The sequence below is a fragment of the Schistocerca piceifrons genome, chromosome 4, assembly GCF_021461385.2.
Source record: "Schistocerca piceifrons isolate TAMUIC-IGC-003096 chromosome 4, iqSchPice1.1, whole genome shotgun sequence".
Taxonomy (NCBI): Eukaryota; Metazoa; Arthropoda; class Insecta; order Orthoptera; family Acrididae; genus Schistocerca; species Schistocerca piceifrons.
In genome coordinates, this window is record NC_060141.1 from 197,432,928 (window position 1) to 197,450,072 (window position 17,145).

Genomic DNA, 17,145 nt, shown 5'->3' on the forward strand with positions numbered 1-17,145 from the left:
CGGTGAATTTATTGTGGCGTGGGAGATGATTACAGGCGCTCACGACACGTCTGGAATTGTCTCTCAGTGACGTACCATGCTAGAATCTGCTGTTCAGTCTTTTACATTCGTATACGTGCCTGAGTCACCGAGCATGCATGTGGAAGCCGACCACAAATTAAAGCAGGAAATTGTCAAATTTGAGCCCCTGAAATGTTTCGGAACACTTCATTGACATAAGGAGGCTTTAACAGTCTCCCAACCTTTTTGTTCTATTAAACAATGTTCTGAAAGGTAGATATCCTATTCAGAAATGATTAATGCGCCGTTATTTAGAAATTTGGCAAGGGCTTGTAGGACAAGACTGTCTACAACTTTTCCCAGGCATTTGTAGATAATTGCGTAATGTCTAATATCAGGAGGGTGTAGGTGTGTGATAGGGATCTTGTCAGAAACGTATTCCATTACAGAATGATTAAAACGCCAGTAACAGGCTCGAAGTCAGGAACAAATTATGTTCTTGGGACGGAACATCGTTTTATTGAGAGACAAGCGTATTTTCTTCCAGAACATACTATCACTGCTGATGTCCGGTATGAGATGTAACAACAAAAGCTTCAGGCTATTCAAAGCGAGTGACAAGGAATGCTGTCGCTTGAGCTTTGTTTACTGTGCGACTGCTCTTTCACATCTGGTGTGCTTGCACACAGGAACTGTCGCAATGCTGGTTCAGACATATGGACAAATAACCGTCTGAAAGGAATTTCTCAGACCAAGGTGAGACTCAAAAGGCGCCACAGGGTGCCTCAGGGAATAACGGGAACCTTTTACATCATTGTAACAAATATGTTCATGCGTAACGTAACGGGTGTGTTAATATCTGTGATGATTATTTTGAATGGCAAATACGAAAGAACTTCAAAAAGTAAGTTACATATTATTATGGCAGGCCAAATATCTTATTGAATGCTGCACTGCACTTCAAAATGACAGAGATACATTACATTAATTTTCGACATAGTCAACAACAAGTCTCTGTAAACAACATCGCTACGTTCTACCAGTCGTTTGGTTTCTCAACGACAGAAATCCACTCCTTGCACACGAAGTCATTTGAGAACCGTTGTGTGAAGGTCCTGATCGTTGGAAAATCTCTTTCTCAAAAATGTTGTTTCACCTTGCCGAAAAGATGGAAATCGCATGCTGCAACATCTGGACTTACCGGTCAGTATCACCCGGTCCGTGTGACCTTGGTCAAAATCGTGGCACCATTTCGCTACGGCTGGAGGCGACATTGCATTTGGTCCACATATTGCCAGAATGTCACCGTGAATCTGTGAGAAATTTGGAACTTTTGTCGCGTACATCAACTTTGCTGTACGTATCTAGTTTCCGTGCCATTTCAGTCGCACACTGCAAGGTATCTATTATCTGCACTGCAGTAGAACTGTGTCTGCGGGAAACTCGGATTATGCACTTTATTATGACAACGCACGACTCTGGTAGTACAACTGTCTTTGCGTGGGACGGCGTGTGTACTTACTGTCTGAAGCGCCCATGTACCTAAGGGTGTTTCAAAATGAATATACTGTTTTTAAGGCTTTATAGCGTCTATAACATTCAACTTTCAACTATCAATAACACATAAAATCAAAAGAGTAGCTCGGACGGTTTTTCTTACAAGTGTTCAATGTTACACCATTCGTCACACATCGAGTCAAGAGGTGAGTTCTTTTGAAACCTTGATCACTAAGTCTGGAGTAATTTTTGTGAAAATGCTGTTTCTGAAGTCGGGTAGATCAGCTGGTAGCGGAAGCACACATACACGATCGTTTACGAACTTCCAAATGTAAAAATCGCATGGCGTCAGATTGTGAATGAACGTGGAGGTCATGTGAAACAAGATCTTTCATCCAGTCCCTTGTCGGCAATCCGGCAGTCGGGAACAACGTCGTTTGAACACTCGTGCACTGACTTAACGCACCATCTTTCTGCCAAATAAAGTTCTGTTCTTCAGCTTCTTCCAATTGAGGAAAGAACCATAGTTCTATCGCGTCAAGACAAGAAACACCAGACACATTTGCTTCAGCGGAAAAGGGAGGCCCATAAACTTTCTGCCGGGATACGACAAAAAAATACTCTCAGTTCAGGGGAGTCTCATTGCAGCTGCACCCTCTCGTGAGGATTTGCTTACTCCCATATGCGCACATTATGTGTGTTCATATTTCCACTTAGGTGAAACGTCGAACCATCACTGAAGACGACACAGTCTGGAAAATTTTCGTCGTCATGCCGCAACATTACGTTTGCAAAGTTGGCAAGTAAACCGCAGTTTGTAGGGTTTCGAGGCTGTTACAACTTCAAACGATAAGAACGTAATTGAAAGCACTTTCTTAAAAGTCTCCATACAGACGTGACTAGAACTGCTAATTCACGAATTGCCTTCTGAAGTGAATTCTTGGGGCTACGCATGAAAGAGCTCTTCCTTCTGCTCATACGTACAGAAAGAAAACTGTATAGTTGCTCTTGCATTTGATTTTTTATTTACAGTTGTAATAAATGCTTCAAAGCCTTATAACCCGTACGCTCATTTTGATACACCCTCAATGTTCTAATCCTGTTTCAAGAAAACACGAAATTTAGCGTATGCGATGTCCGTATAATTTTAAATATCCTGAAGCCATTTCCACTAACGAATTATATTCTGTCAGTCGCTAGAGTAAGTTCTGGGAAACTACAGAGAATTTAATGAGAATGATTAAACTGGAATACCGATCACTTGTTCCTGAAGGTATTTTCGTTCCATCGTTGCAATTACAAGGTTCAAAATGGTTCAAATGGCTCTGAGCACTATGGGAATTAACAGCTGAGGTCATCAGTCCCCTAGAACTTAGAACTACTTAAACCTAACTAACCTAAGGACATCACACACATCCATGCCGAGGCAGGATTCGAACCTGCGACCGTAGCGGTCGCGCAGTTCCAGACTGTAGCGCCTAGAACCGCTAGGTCATTCCGGCCGGCACAGATACAAGGAAATGAGGGTTTTCCTAAGCAGGTGCTTCCGCTTTATTGAAGTAAAGCCTCGTCAGTGGTTTGTAATTGAAGATATTTTCAGTCTGATTTGGTTTTAAGATCAAAAAACAGATCGTTAACAATTTTTTGGTTTTTACTTACGGTAGTTTCTCCTAGGTTTCCCGCCTACATCAGGAATGCCATCTGTTAGGACGTCTTTGGTTTCTTTCTTTCTTAGACACTGATTCTTGTAGTCAATTTTTCGCTACTTTGCAGGAGTGTACATTTGTTAACTATTACACAGCACTCTTTTTCGTACACTACTCCTTGCTCTTTATTTTTATACTTCTGAGTGTGTAATGTGTTTTGTAGTTTGTCAACATTGTCACAAGTCTGTCTTTGACCTACTTTTTTAAGTTAATTACATACGTGATATTCTATCTAATTATGTTTATGTGTGTTTACATGTTCAGTAGGAGTAATAAAGAATAGTGATGGAGTGGTTTTTTTTGTATCGTGAATAGGTTGGGGGAGGAAGAAGGAAAGATGAGTGGATACAAGTGCGTAGTAGTATGGTGGAGTGGTGGATAGTGAGTTGGAGGAAAAGGCGAAGAGCAAGAAGTGGAATGATATAGGCGGGGGGGGGGGGGGGAGGAAAGGGACGGTGGGTTTGGTGAAGGATGATGAGGGTGAAGGATGGAAAAGGCCTTTTTCTTTTCCGCACGATTTTTTCGGTTATTTTATTTAGAGTTGGTTTCCAGTATTTATTTGTTCACTGAACAGCTGTTCATTTTTTACTGAAGCTTTGTGTAAGTGGAAACGTTCTTGGAAATGGTGGAGGTGTCTGTATTTACTAATTCTTAAGATGTTCATATGTTTTTCAATTTTGTTTGGCCTCTGGCGTTTCTCTTTTAGTTGCAACGACAGAAAGAAAATATCCTCGGGCATTTTAAAGCAGCTACGGACAATATGGCTGCACAAGGGAGGAACGGCTGTTACTGGTGAAGGGTAGGGAGGGAGGAGGAGATTAGTGTTTACCGTCCCGTCGATAACAACGTCATTACAGACGGAGCACCAACTCGGATTACGGAGGGGCGGAGAGGAGAGTGACATGTCCCTTTCGAAGGAACCATTCCGGCATTTGCTTTAAGTGATTTAGGAAAACTACTGAAAACCTAAAGCAAGATGGTCGGACTCGGGTTTGAACCATTGTCCTCGTGAATGCGAGTGCAATTTGCTAGCCACTGCGCTACCCCGCTCAGTCGACCACCTTTAAAACTTAGGGATCCAAAGACAGTTACCCAGTGGGAGAGGTCTGTTAGGCTGGCGATCTCAGCACCATAGTGACACAGGGGGCGCCCTACTCCACACCAGGCCAGCGCGCTGGGGCTGTCCTTCGTCCTCGAGCTGCCACGTCATCCCCCCAGCCGCGGGCGCCCATTTCCCAGTCGGCAGTCGAGCCACGCAGAGTTCCGCTGAACTCGCGCCTTTTAATTATTATTTTCCAGTTACTCTTAATTATTTCGGAGAAGATTCGCCGATAGGCGACAAGTTCCCTGGGTGGCAATTAAAACTTTTTAAGATGTCCCCCATAATCTGGTAGAAGTGCTGGCTTTCATTACGGCCCGCCCCCGCACGTTGTTTGTTTCTGCTCGTTAGCCGCCCGGCCCACGTTGTTCTTTAGGCCCAGCATCTGCAACCGGATTTCTCCACGGAAACGATATTATAACAAACACGGGCACGTCGATAGGCCCTTCTATTAGCAGTCTGTGAGACGCAAGGATGTCTGTAATGGCATTGTTTACCCTTTTCCTTAATGGCTCTGCTTCAAGTGTGTATATAAATTTTGAAAAAGTGCCCGAATACTAGTTCATCGTTTAGACAAGAAGGAAGTCAAATAATAATTTCGTGTCGCTCAGAGGCAAGACTTTTATTTTGACGCCACTTCGGCGACTTGCGTATTCCTTATCTACCCCATTCGCCCAACGAGGGAAAGGGGACCTAGTCTAACGAGCAGTTCACAGGATAAAATTAAAACCATATGGTCAGTCGTCCGGGAAGCGTCTGGTCAACAGCACAAGGTCGACGATATAAAATCAGTTCTTAGTAAAAATATTTCTGTTACTGATAAGTCAGATATGTGTACAGTATTTAACAATCACTTTCTGAGCTTTGCTGGTGAATGAATAAAAACTTAGTTTCTACAGGAAATCATATAACTCTCTTGGAAAATGCTTTTCGAGGATGACATCTGAAGTACTCCTGTGTGATACTGACAAGGGGGAAACTGAATCAATAATTAAATCATTAAAGACTAAGGACTCTCATGATGGAGAACCTAACAGGATATTAAAGTACTGTGCTGCACGTGTTAGCCCTGTACTTAGCCATATTTGCATTTTTTCCTTTAAGAATGGTCAATTTTCTGAGCGATTTAAGTACTCAGTAGAAAAGCAGCTTTATAAAAAGAGAGAAAGGGATAATGTAGACAATTTTAGAACTGTTTCTATGCCGTCAGTATTTGCTAAATTTATTGAAAAGGCTATGTATGTAAGAATAATTGATCATTTTATTACACATAATTTGCTATAAAATATACAATTTGTTTTTATGAGTGGTTTAACAGCTGAAAATGCTATATTCTCTTTTCTCTGTGAGGTACTGGATGGATCAAATAAAAGGTTTCGAACGCTAGGCATCTTTTTTGAATTTGCTAAGGCGTTTGATTGTGTTGATCACAAAATATTGTTCCAGAAGTTGGACCATTATGGATTAGGGGAGTAGCTCACAATTGGTTCACCTTTAACAACAGACGGCAAAAGGTCATTATCCGCAGTGTTGAGAATGGCTATGATGTAGGGTCTGAGTGGGGAGTGGTTAAACGGGGGGTGGCACAGGGATCAGGGCTGAGGCCACTCCTGTTCCTCATTTATATAAATAATGTGTCCTCTAGTATTACAGGTGATTCTAAAATATTTCTGTTTACTGATGACACTGGCTTCGTAGTAAAGGATGTTGTGTGCAACAATGGCACCGTTTCAAATAGTGTAGTTCATGGCTTGTAGAAAATAAACTAAAAAGACTCAGTTTTTATAGTTTCTAAGACAAAGTTCAGCAAAACCCGCAGTTTTAATTTCACAGGTAGACAGTAAGCTGTCGTGAAAATCCCATGTTCAGGATCTTGTTCAAAGACTTAATGCTGTCGATTCGAACGGTATCTAAAGTAAGTGATAGTTCGACAAGAAAAGTGATCTTCTTTACTTATTTTCATTCGCTTCTGACGTATGGGATTATATTTTGGGGTAATTCTTCCAATTCTCAAAGACGGTTTGGGTACTAATGGTGTAAGTTCGCGAATCTCTTGTCGACCCCTGTTCATTAGTCTGCATGTTCTGACATTGGCGTCACAATATATAATGCTGTCGTTTCGTGTTCACAACATCAACTTATTCCCAAGAAATAGCAGTTTTGATACAGTTAATCCAATCTGCATTTGGATCGCACTTCCTAGACTCTTGTGCAGAAAGGTGTGGAAAGGTGTGCGGTACACTGCTGCAACCTTTTTTAATAAGCTACCACAAAATTCAGAAATCTTAGCAGTAATCCACACGTTTTCAAATCGAAACTCCAGAGTTTTCTCATGGGTCACTCCTTCAATTCCGTCTAGGATTTCTTTGAAAAATTAAGCTGATTCTTGTGTTATATTGTTGATTGAGCTTACATAAACTTCTGTCTCGTCTTTTTTTGGGCTCATAAACATTTTAATTTATGTGTAATTACTTTTATGATGTAATTTCGTGTACTGACACGTTCCATGACCTTGGAGATTTGCTCTTCCTTTTGGTCCTTCGTAACTAGAAGGGTAAAGTAATTCAAAGAGAATCTTCACTTAGCTGGGAAGTGAATGTATCACAGAAAATAAATTGAAATGCTCTGCTCCTCAGTTACAGAGAGGGACTACTTTTATAGTGGCTAAAAGTTTAAAAGAAAGATAATGGGAGAATGCCTTTTTTCTTGGCGAATAAATCAAGCACTACGTGACATACACTGAGGAGAGAAAAGTAATGGGATAATGATAAGCAGATATGCAGATGGTGGTACTATTGCGTACACAGCATATAAGAGCATTTCATTGGCCGGTCTGTCACATGAACTCAGGTGATTTATGTGAAAAGGTTTCCGACATGATTATGGCCGCACGACGGCAGTTAACAGACTTTGAACGCGAAATGGTAGTTGGATCTCGACACATAGCACACTCCATTAGAGAAATGATTAGGGAAATTATTGTATTGAAATCCATCTCGACACATAGCACACTCCATTAGAGAAATGATTAGGGAAATTATTGTATTGAAATCCACAGTGTCGTCAAGAGTGCGCCTAGAGTACCAAATTTCGATTTCGAGCGTTACTTTTCACCACGGACAACGCAGTGGCCGACGACCTTCACTCAACGACCGAGAGCAGCGGCGTATGAGCGGCGCTGTCTGTGCTAACAGACAAGCAGGCCAGCGTGAAATAATCACAGAAATTAATGTGGGATGTGCGAGGAACGTATCCGTTAGGACTGTGTGGTGAAATCTGGCGTTACTGAGGTATGTGGGGCATGGCAGCAAGCGACCGACGCGATTCCCTTTACACGACAGCACGACGTGGTCTGCAGATCCTCTCCTGGGCTCGAGACCATATGGGTTGGACTATAGACGACTGAAAAACCTTGAACTGGTAAGATTAGACCTGATTTCAGTAGGTACGAGCTGATGGAAGGGTTTGAGTATGACGCAGACCATGCACCCAAATTGCCAACAAGGCACCGTGCAAACTGGTGGTAGCTCCATAATGGTGTGGCTGTGTTCACATGAAATGGATGGATTCTCTGGTCCAACTGAACTGATCATTGCCTGGAGATGGTTATGTTCGGCTATTTGGTGATCATTTGGAGGCAGCCATTCATAGACTTCACGCTCCCAAACTACGAAGGAATTTTTATGGATGACAGTGCGGCTGGTCCCCGCGGAGGTTCGAGTCATCCCTCGGGTATGGGTGTGCGTGTTTGTCCTTAGGATAATTTAGGTTAAGTAGTGTGTAAGCTTAGGGACTGATGACCCGAGCATTTAAGTCCCATAAGATTTCACACACATTTGAACATTTTTTGATGACAGTGCACCGTGTAAACGGGCCATAATTGTTCGCGATTGGTTTGAAGAACATTCTGAGCAATTCTAGCGAATGATTTGGCCACCCAGACGACCAGAAATGAACGCCATCTAACATTAACGGCATATAATTGAGAGGTCAGTTCGTGCACAATATCCTGCATCGGCAACACTTTCGCAATTATGGGCTGTTATAGAGGCGGGATGGCTCAATATTTCTTGTTGAGTCCATGCCACGTAGAATGTGTCGCATGACTTTTGTCACCTCAGTGTATAAAGAAAAAATATGCAGTCGACTAATACAGGTATATTAAAAAAAATAATAAACCGTAAAACAGTAACAGATTACTTGTGACCTAAGTTCAGTGTCTCGGAGCAGCACTTTCTACATAATCGCTGAACTTTTCACCTGAATGTTATCTTTAGAAAATGTGCATGTTTTCCTTCGCATCTTTCGGTTTTCGCCAACGTACGGTATTGCCCAGTGAGGTAATCCAGTAATTTTTTTTTGGTTTTGTTTATCTCTTTCATCATAAAATAAGTCGCGTGTCTTTTCGTGTAGTTAGTTGCATTAATTTTTGCGTTTGGAAGTGGCGCCTCCTGTGGATTTAGGAAATCGGACGTATTCACAGCGTTTGGGGACGTTCGACGTTCTGCTGATACAGGTGACTTTTTGTCTGCCACAGTCCCATATTTCTTGGGTGTTTTTGTAAAATCTGTGCTCCTCAGTAGCTGTTACATTACACATGGAACACATCAGTGACACGGCTAAATGCATGACATGTAGTTTTGAGTTGGTAGCTGTTTTCCTTTTAACCGAGAATTACCAGATGGATTTGACTTCAGATAGCGATCAGCAATCCGACATCATATTAGGAGGTATCGAATGACTTTTGTCACGCCACTGTACATACACTGATAAGAATTAAATCTGAAGCATCAAGAAGGCCGCATACAATGAGCATGAAGTCATGAAATGTATTACATGCATCGGTATGCATACGATTATCTTTCAAACGCAACCGCACGGAGTAAGTAGGAGTAATGCCGCCTACATTTTGTATTTGAGAAAAAGTTACGCAGCGCGTTTCTCGTTCAGAATCTCATTTGAATATTTGTTGTTTGCGAGAAGATTAAAAAAATGGTTCAAATGGATCTAAGCACATCTGAGGTCATCAGTCCCCGAGACTTAAGACTCCTTAAACCTAACTAATCTAAGGACGTCACACACATCCATGCCCGAGGCAGGATTCGAACCTGCGACCGTAGCAGCAGCGCAGTTCCGGATTGAAGCGCCTAGAACCGCTTGGCCACAGCGGCTGGCAGAGAATTTTATGATACTCCTCGTGAAAGAAGAAGAATCGTTTAACACTGAGTGTCGCGTACGACGGCATCTACATCTACATCCATACTCCGCAAGCCACTTGACGGTGTGTGGTGGAGGGTACTTTGAGTAGCTCTATCGGTACTCCCTCCTATTCCAGTCTCGTATTGTCCTATTGTCCGTGGAAAGAAAGAATGTCGGTATGCCTCTGTGTGGGCTCTAATCTCTCTGATTTTATCCTCATGGTCTCTTCGCGAGATATACGTAGGAGGAAGCAATATACTGCTTGACTCCTCAGTGAAGGTATGTTCTCGAGACTTCAACAAAATCCCATATCGAGCTACTGAACGTCTCTCCTGCAGAGTCTTCTACTGGAGTTTATCTATCATCTCCGTAACGCTTTCACGATTACTAAATGATCCTGTAACGAAGCGCGCTGCTCTCCGTTGGATCTTCTCTTTCTCCTCTATCAACCCTATTTGCTACAGATTCCACACTGGTGAGCAATATTCAAGCAGTGTACTGCAACCTTCTTCCTTTGTTTTCGGATTGCATTTCCTTAGGATTCTTCCAATGAATCTCAGTCTGGTATCTGCTTTACCGACGATCAATTTTATATGGTCATTCCATTTTAAATCACTCCTAATGCCTACTCCCAGATATCACTGCCTGTCGAGCCTACAGTTTGTAACATTTATGTCAAATAATTGGTACCTAGTATTTCATGATGTTGCCAGCCTATTGTGAGAGAGCAAGGGAAGACAGTTTCCAATGACTGGAACTTACAGCGCCGGCACCAAGGTGATGTCGCTTGGCGTCAGCCACATAAGAGAACGCCATTGGCCGGACTAGGCTGTAATGTGTTAGATTAGATTAGATTTACTTTCATTCCAATTGATCCGTAGTGAGAAGGTCCTCCAGGATGTGGAACATGTCAGAAAAACAACAATACATGACAAATATTTACAACTAAAACAAATAAGCTAATGTACCATTCCACAGGTCCCAAGTGGAATGATCGTCATTTTTTAATTAACACTATATGAAAGTCATTTTACAAATACTAATGCACTGAATTTAAAATAAAATATTTTTAATTTATTTATAAGGTAATAAACATGTAATACAACTACTATAATACTTATTTACAATGAACACATTACTGCACTGGAATGGTGCAGAAGTTAGACTGTACTTACACACACACACACACACACACACACACACACACACACACATACACACACACAAACGTGCACACACACACACACACACACACACACACACACACACACACACACGTTTGCAATGAAGACATTACTGCACTGAAATTGCGCAGAAGTCATATTGTACTTATATATATATATATATATATATATATATATATATATATATATATATATATATATATATCAGTTGGTTTTACTGAGAAATTCATCAATGGAGTAGGAGTAGTTTGCCACCTTTTTGTACAAGACTAAGTGACTTTAAATCCTTGTGAAGATTATTCTTATTTCTAGTACTGATTCGATGAATTGAGCTGTTGGTTTGAAAAAGTGATATATTTTTAATGACAAATTTCATTAAGGAATAAATACATTGGGAAGCAGTAGTTAGTATCCCTAGTTTCCTAAACAGGCTTCTGCAGGATGTTCTTGAGTTCACACCACATATAACTCTTACTGCACGTTTTTGTGCCCGGAAAACTTTAGCTTGGCTTGATGAATTACCCCAAAAAATAATCCCATACGACATTATGGAATGAAAGTAAGCATAGTATGCCAGCTTTTTCATTTTTATATCCCCTATGTCCGACAAAATTCGCATTGCAAACAGAGATTTGTCAAGACGCCTCAGCAGTTCTGTGGTGCGCTCCTCCCAGTTGAATTTATTATCAAGCTGTAATCCCAAGAATTTAACGCTGACCACTTCTTCTATCTTCTTGTCATCGTATGTTAGAAATATACTCGTGGGACACCCCTTACAAGTTCTGAACTGCATGTAGTGTGTTTTTTCAAAGTTTAGTGACAAAGAATTGGCTAGGAACCAGTGATTAATATCCACAAATATTTTATTAGCTGATCTTTCTAAGACTACGCTTGATTTGCTATTTATTGCAATGTTTGTATCATCGGCAAATAAAACGAACTTGACATCTGGTAATGTTGTGTGGTCAGACAACATTTCCACGGCGTTGATTGGCTGAAACACAAGGCAGCGGCGACCTGGAGAGGCAGTCACGAGGTGGTCACCATGAGTGTACGTATGTCGGCAGAGTTCCCGCTGTCCGCAGCTCGTGGTCGTGCGGTAGCGTTCTCTCTTCCCGCGCCCGGGTTCCCGGGTTCGATTCCCGGCGGGGTCAGGGATTTTCTCTGCTTCGTGATGACTGGGTGTTGTGTGCTGTTTTTACGTTAGTTAGGTTTAGGTAGTTCTAAGTTCTAGGGGACTGATGACCATAGATGTTAAGTCCCATAGTGCTCAGAGCCATTTGAACCATTTTGAAGAGTTCCCGCTCATTACGTTAATCCTGTAAGCTCTAATTGAAGACAGAATGATCATCAGCGGCCTCCTTAGCCAACATATTGAAGGTAGTTTCCACTGATTACAATTTAGTTTATTGCTCACACTGCATAATCGCGGTCCATGAATGCGATATCGCGTACGTGCATCATACCGGCGCATTCTGGATAATCTGCCTGCTGTTGCACGTTGAATTTAAGCTGATGGAAAAAAAATAACAAAACAAAGAAGAACTTGTGCGACATAAGCGAGAGTTGGTAGGTGTGTTACTACATCTGAAAGATTATGTGTGTTCAAGTTTCGCACCAGTCGCATAAGAGTCGCACTAGTAACGCTACTTTGAGGACGCAAATCAGTTTTGCTTTAAATACATGCTACAATGGTCGTGATGGTTAGTTACGTTTGAGATTGGACGTGGTGAGCTGATGTTAGTCAAGAATGCCTTTAAGACGACAAAGACGCCTAGGTCAGCACCTCACTAAGGTTGACCGAGGTTGTAATAGTAGGGGTACGAGAAGCTGGGTGTTTCTTCTACCATACAGTAGAAAGACTTAGCAGGCATAAAGTCAATGTACATGACTTCTGGCGGTGATGCTCTCGAGTATCTACGGTAGCAAGAAGGCCGGTCTCCAGACGGCCATGTTGCACTACCGAGGGAAGATATTGTATTCCGCGTATGGCTCTGGCACACCTTACTGCATCTCCAACAGCAATCAGAGCAGGAATTGTCACCATAGTGACACAACGAACCGTTTAAAATTGAGTACTCTGCGAGGTGCCAAGTTGGAGAAGTGTGTGTATAACTTGGATTCAATTAAATTTGCATGAAAGGTGAGCATACACTCAATTCGTTCTCCTTTTTATTACCACCTTCTAACTTACGTACACTGGAGATACGAAAGCTAAGAGAATCAATAAAATAACCCTATAGATGAGTAGTACCAGCTGCCTTGTCGCACTGGTAACACCGGTTCCCGTCAGATCGCAGAAGTTAACCGCTGTTGGGCTGGACTAGCATTTGGATGGATGACCATCTGATCTGCCGAGCGCTGTTGGCAAGGAGAGTGCACTCAGCCCTTTGCGGCCAACTGAACAGCTACTTTATTGAGAAGTAGCGGCTCTGGCCTCGTAAACTGACATACGACCGGGAGAGCGATGTGCTGACCACATGCCCCTCCATATCCGCCTCCATTGAAGCCTGTCGACTGAGTGAGGATGACACGGCGGCCGGTCGGTACCGTTGGGCCTTCATGGCCTGTTCGGGCGGAGTTTTTAGTTTTTTACAGATGAGTAGTAAGAAGGGTTGCATACACGCTCTAATTTAATAAAGTTACTAATCAATCTCTATGCTCAGCAGCTATAAAAATGAGCAGGAAATGAAATTTATCATCTGACTGCTACATGATAACCAAATTAAGTATCACAAAAAGAATTTATTTTATCTAATACACATGTAAATATGCGATTCACCGAACAGTTTTAATAGAACGAGGGCACAAAACAGTGGTGTTGAGAATAAGTAGTTGGCAGGTTTTTTATACGAGCACCTATTCTGAAATACTGAATACTTTAATCTCAATGAACAGACATAATGATAAACTCGACTGTGCAACGGAATGCCGATCTGAAATGAGAACTCCGTGAAAAATTCACATGCAAAATCGTGGATACTATAGCATCAGAATGAGGCCCCTATTACACCGATGCTGCGAATACCTTACCACCAAGATCTCAGGCAGCGTGTAGATAGGCAGACAGCAGGTGGATGGTGCAGCCGACTACCTCTATACTGTTGGGCTCTCTGATGAAAGATAACGGTGGACAAAACACGACGAGATAAATTCCTGAAAGAATCTAAACTTCGGTCCAGATCTCCAAGACAGTTTTACTCCTTAGTCTGCGCAAGAGTATCTCCAGGAGGAGACAATATCAGTACACGTATTCTCCCTGGCGGTCCAGAGGAGACTCTCTGCATTTCGTGCACAGTGCATCGGCGACGAAGTCCACAGCTCGTGGTCTCGCGGCAGTGTTCTCGCTTCCCGAGCACCGGGTACCGGGTTCGATTCTCGGCGGGGTCAGAGATTTTCACCTGCCTAGAGATAACTGGGTATTTGTGTTGTCCCCCATCATTTCATCATCATTTATGACGGTGGCGAGATTGAGCTGAGCAAAGGTTGGGAATTTGTACGAGCGCTGATAACCGTGCAGTTGAGGGTCCCACAAACCAAACATCATCATCATCATCAGCACCGAAAACTTGTGCCTCGCGACCCTACCACACTCAAATGTTTCCAATCGTAGGAGGCCACGGGAAGATGCGCCACAAGACCGCTACGGTCGCCGGTTCGAATCCTGCCTCGGGCATGGTTGTTTGTGATGTCCTTAGGTTAGTTAGGTTTAACTAGTTCTAAGTTCTAGGGGACTAATGACCTCAGAAGTTGAGTCCCATAGTGCTCAGAGCCATTTGAACCATATGAAGATGCGCCAATAATGTGTATTCAGCGAACTCTTATAATCTCACCAAGCTGGCTAGTAAAATTTTTATACCAATCTTAGTCGTAGTCGTTGCCGCCAATTTCCTGTAGAGCTCTGTGACGTTACAGCGTGTCTTCTTGAATTGTTTAATCAGCTCTGTGCATTTCGTGGGACGCGCAAAAGCAGCCGTGAAAACTCTCGCCAAAAATGAATAAAATATCGCCCGGACTTTAGGTGCCGATGCGTTAGGCGTCCCGTGGCTTCAGACCTCCAATTCCGAGAAACACTAAAAACAATACTAACACCTGGCATCGGCCAAGAGAAACCGAGACGGCAAACACCCATAAAATGTCTAACGCTGGCTCCAGAGTCGCACTCGCCGTCGCTACATATCTAATACATTGGTCAGGAAGCTTAGCAGCTCGGCCTCCATCAGCACCCGACACACGCTACTGTCCACTCACTCTCGTAGTTGCAGAATAGCCCTCACGTTTTTCTGCCACGCTGACCGTGCGCGGTCCTCATCCAGCCGCAACTCATCCACACAAGAAGTATAGAACAGCAGGCAATGTCCTAACACAAGTTGAAATATCACAAATAAAAATCAGAGGTATCAATTAAAAAATTTAAGGAAAATTAGAGGGGTCAGGCCAGAATAGGCTTGTAACTTCTCAAAGGACAGCTCCGAGCCAGAAGCCCTGTAGCGTGCATTCCACTGACCCCAAACCATAACCATTTGCGACTTCAGTTGTATCAAGCGAGAGTTCATTGGAGGGCAGGGTAGAGGTCTGTTGTGTTTTCTGATGAAAGCTACTTCTGCCCCCTCGATGCAGTTCAAAATGGTTCAAATAGCTCTGAGCACTATGGGACTTAACGTCTGAGGTCATCAGTCTCCTAGAACTTAGAACTGCGTAAATATAACTAACCTAAGGACATCACACACATCCATGCCCGGGGCAGGATTCGAACTTGCGACCGTAGCGGTCGCGCGGTTCCAGACTGTAGCGCCTAGAACTGCTCGGCCACCCCGGCCGGACTCGGTGCAGTGATGGCCATGTTTCGATTAGAAGGAGAGCAGTTGAGGACATGCACCCAAGCTGTCTGCATGCTAGACGCTTTGGGCCTACACCTGGAGTTATGGTCTGAGGTGATAATTCGTACGACAGCAGGAGCACCTGACTGCAGATCTGTTCGTCATTCTGGTGGTTTGACTTGTCGTGCCACCGCTCATGAACAGCATTTTGGGGGATGTTTTCCAACAGGATAACGCTCACCTATATACCGCTTCTGTAACCCAACATGCTCTACAGAGTGTTGGCATGTTGTCTTAACATGCTCGATCACCAGATCTGTCTCCAGTGTAGCACATATGTTACATTATCTGGTGACAACTCCAGCTCCATTCACAATCAACATTAACCATCCTTATATTGACCGACCACGTGCAACAGGCATGAAACTCATTTCCACAAACTGATATATAGCACCTGTACAGCACAATGCAGCACGTTTGTATGCTTGCATTCAACATTCTGGCAGCTACACCGGTAATTAATATAACAGCAGTTCACATTTGCAGTTACTTAGCTCGCACTTACATTAACTGGTGTTCTCGCAATGCCAATCACTTAAACGAGTTACCTAAAGTTATTCTACATTAATTATGTTTGGTGTTGCGATTTTTTTCCGTCAGTGTAACTGTGTAATGAAGTGCATCTGTCGACACCACGAAGATACATAGAATTACGTGACATCCATTTTTAAATCGTGTACACTCTACATCTACATCTACATTCACTTGGTTACTCTGCAATTCACACTTATGTTCCTGGCAGAGGATCTATCGAACCATTTTCATACTACTTCTCTACCATTCCACTCTCGAATTGCGCGTGGGGAAAAGGAACACCTAAATCTTTCCGTTCGAGCTCTGATTTCTCTTATTTTATTATGATGATCGTTTCAACCTACGTAGGTGGGTGTCAACAAAATATTTTCGCATTCGGAAGAGAAAGTTGGTGATCAAAATTTCGTAAATAGATCTTGCTTCAAAGAAAACCGCCTTTGTTTCAGTGACTGCCATCCCAACTCGCGTATCATATCAGTGACACTCTCACCCCTATTGCGCGATAACACGAAACGAGCTGCCCTTCTTTGCACCTTTTCGATGTCCTCCGTCAATCCTACATGGTAAGGATCCCATACCACGCAGCAATATTCCAGCATAGGACGGAAAAAGTGTAATGTAGGCTGTCTCTTTAGTGGGTTTGTCGCATCTGTTGTGTTCTGCTAACAAAGCGCAGTCTTTGTTTCGCCTTCCCCACAGTATTATCTATGCGGTCTTCCCAATTTCAGTTGCTCGTAATTGTAATTCCTAGGTATTTAGTCGAATTGACAGCCCTTAGATTTGTGCGATTTATCGTATACCCAAAATTTATCGGATTTCTCTTAGTAGCCATGTGGATAACCTCGCACTTTTCTTTGTTTAGTGCTAATTGCCACTTTTCTCACCATACAGAAATTCTCTGCAGATCATTTTGTAATTGGAATTGATCATCTAATGATTTTACTAGACTGTAAATTCAGCGTCATCTGCAAAAAATCTAAGGGAGCTGCTCAGATTATCACCTAGATCACTTATATAAATCAGGAACAACACAGGGCCTATGACAC